Source organism: Hoplias malabaricus, unplaced genomic scaffold, assembly GCF_029633855.1.
Source record: "Hoplias malabaricus isolate fHopMal1 unplaced genomic scaffold, fHopMal1.hap1 scaffold_141, whole genome shotgun sequence".
NCBI classification, from domain to species: Eukaryota; Metazoa; Chordata; class Actinopteri; order Characiformes; family Erythrinidae; genus Hoplias; species Hoplias malabaricus.
This window is the reverse complement of record NW_027100996.1, coordinates 27501-30000: the sequence shown is the minus strand read 5'-3', so window position 1 is coordinate 30000 and position 2500 is coordinate 27501. Positions and strand designations below refer to the sequence as shown.

General features: G+C 46.2%; 1 long non-coding RNA gene across 1 annotated transcript in view; it reads left to right on the top strand.

Moving 5' to 3' along the window:
* Window positions 1-2500, top strand: part of LOC136683881 (uncharacterized) — a 73573-nt gene that overhangs the window by 53078 nt on the left and 17995 nt on the right. The gene's annotated exons all lie outside the window — the stretch shown is intronic.

The following is a 2500-nucleotide window of genomic DNA, read 5'->3' as shown; positions in this document are numbered from 1 at the left end:
TAGCATCACTATAACCTGTCACTTCTCTGAAGGATGAGAGACACACACACACACACACAGAGCGAGAGAGAGAGGGAAGAGAAGGATACGCCCAAGTGCACAGAGCACACGAAAAGGTCTAAGCTGTGGAAAATGCGCCTGTCACACTAGCACACATCTACCACGCTGCCTGTGTGTGTGTGTGTGTGTGTGTGTGTGTGTGTGTGTGTGCGCGTTTGTCAAATGTCAACAAATAATAACCAGAAACACTGACTTCAAATGCCACAATCTTTGTATAATTTTTTTTAAAGTGTAAAGCACTCATGTGGATCACTCGGACAAACTGCAGTACACTACAGAAGCTGTAGGGGGTGATATACCTTCTGTTGTTTCTATTGTTTCATTTAAAATGTTGTATTGTGTTATCTAAAGTGCTCATAAAAATCACACAACTGGTTTGGCAGACTGTAATACACTACAGGAAGTGTAGGGGGCGACAGAATCGGCCAGATGACGGTGTGAATGTCCTCGGTGATTAGTCAGTGTAATAACAACTTCTCGATGAATCCTAGCCCCTGAACTGCCCCCTGCAGGGCGCGAGGGGGTTTGTGTGTGTTCACTGCCCCTGTGTGCAGTACCAGGGATGGGTTAAATGCAGTGAAGCCGGTATCCTAAAGGGTTAATGAAGGTGATTCTTTTTTTTCTTCCCTTGCTTTTCAAAGTTTTTGTTCGCTGTTTTAACATTACTCAGCCCTCCCCCCGCCCACACACACACCCTCACCTCCCTCCCCGGGGGTGTCTGGGTGCTGTTCTGGATGGTTCTGGCCCAGTTCTGCCCCCCTCTGGGAGACTGGCGCTGTGCTAAACTGCAGTAAGCGCTCGCTGTATAAATAACACATGCTCCGCCTCTCGGGCAGAACTGTTCACCACCAGCCCCCGCTGTTCCACCCCATCTGCCTCAGAGGAGGACATTTACTGTTTGGCTCATGAAATTTGTTTTCTTTCTCTCTCTCTCTCTCTCTCTCTCTCTCTCTCACTCACCTTCTCTTCCTCTTTACTCTCTCCTTCTTTTTCTCTGTCACAATACTTTTTGTCTTTCTCTTTTTCTTCTCTCCCTGTTTTTACTTTATCTTCCTTTCCCTTCTTCTTTCTGTCTCTCTATTACATTTACTCCTTTTCCTTTGTCTTTCTCTATATCTTTTCTATCTCTTTCTTTTTGCCCCTCTCTCTTTCTCTCTATTCTTCTTCCTTCTGTCTCTAAATCTCACCATTTACTCTTTGTCTTTCTCTTTTTCTTCTCTCTCTGTTTTTACTTTATCTTCCTTTCCCTTCTTCTTTCTGTCTAGCTCCATTATATTTACTCTTTTCTCTTCTCTTTCTCTCTCTATTTCTTCTTCTTTTTCTTCTTTCTGTCTCTAAATCTCACTCTTTACTCTTTCTCTTTCTGTTTCTCCTTCTCTTCCTGTTTTTTTTTCTTCTCTCTCTCTCTCTCTCTCTCTCTCTCTCTCTCTCTCTCTGTGACTGCTCAGAGGTTTGGCGGAGGATGATCGATGTGATCTCAGTTTAATCTGAGCCTCTAAATCAAAGCTTTAAAACAGTCAGCTAAGGCTTCTGACTGGCCCCGCATCAAAGTACAGGGTGTGTGTGTGTGTGTGTGTGTGTGTGTGTGTCTGTGCTAAAAACAGTCCATGGGCAGGACTCCTAACCCTGCCTGTGGGAGTTGATTGTAATTGGAAGTGGTTCAGGATAAGAGCCCCTGCTCCGAGTGGCGTAAATGTGGAAGTGATTTAGTGATGAGACGTCGCGAGACACAGCGGGACGCCGAGAAAAACAGGGACCGCGCTCTCAGAGCTCAGGTCAAAAACCTGAAACGCGCGGTGGATATGGGCGGCAGCTCTCTAGCAGAGTCATTAGCCGCAGATATGGCGTAATCGGAAGTGAAAGACAGAATTGCTCAGCGGTAATGAAGCATCTACTGCGGCTCCTGATTTCCACTCGGAGGAACTGTGAGCGTCCTCCAGGAACCCGGGGGCACATTTACAGCAATTACAGCCGCCGAGCGCTCAAACCTGGGCCTCTAATCATTCCAATTGTACGTTTATATATGTAGGAGTGTGTGTGTGTGTGTGTGTGTGTGTGTGTTGGATCCATTCATCAGGCCTGAAGCAGGCAGCAGTCAGACAGCTGGTGAACAGTTAAACCCATCATCACCCCGCCGTAATGTCTCCCAGATGTTGCCCTAAAGAAAGAAAAAAAACGAGCGCACATCCACACAGACGTGTTCACTTAGCCATCACGATTAATTACAGAAAGCTGTGGAAGGCTCCTCCCATTGTCCTCTGTAGCCCCACCCGTCCTGTCTTGCCATTGGATAAACAACATTGTCTGTCTTTGTGTCCACGACCAATGAGAGTCTGTAGATTTAGGGAGAGCACTGCTGTTGTGATGAAGTGTATGAACGAATGGATCGATGATGGTTGGTAGAAAGGGTGCCTAACTCTTTTGATCCTAGAAAGAACTG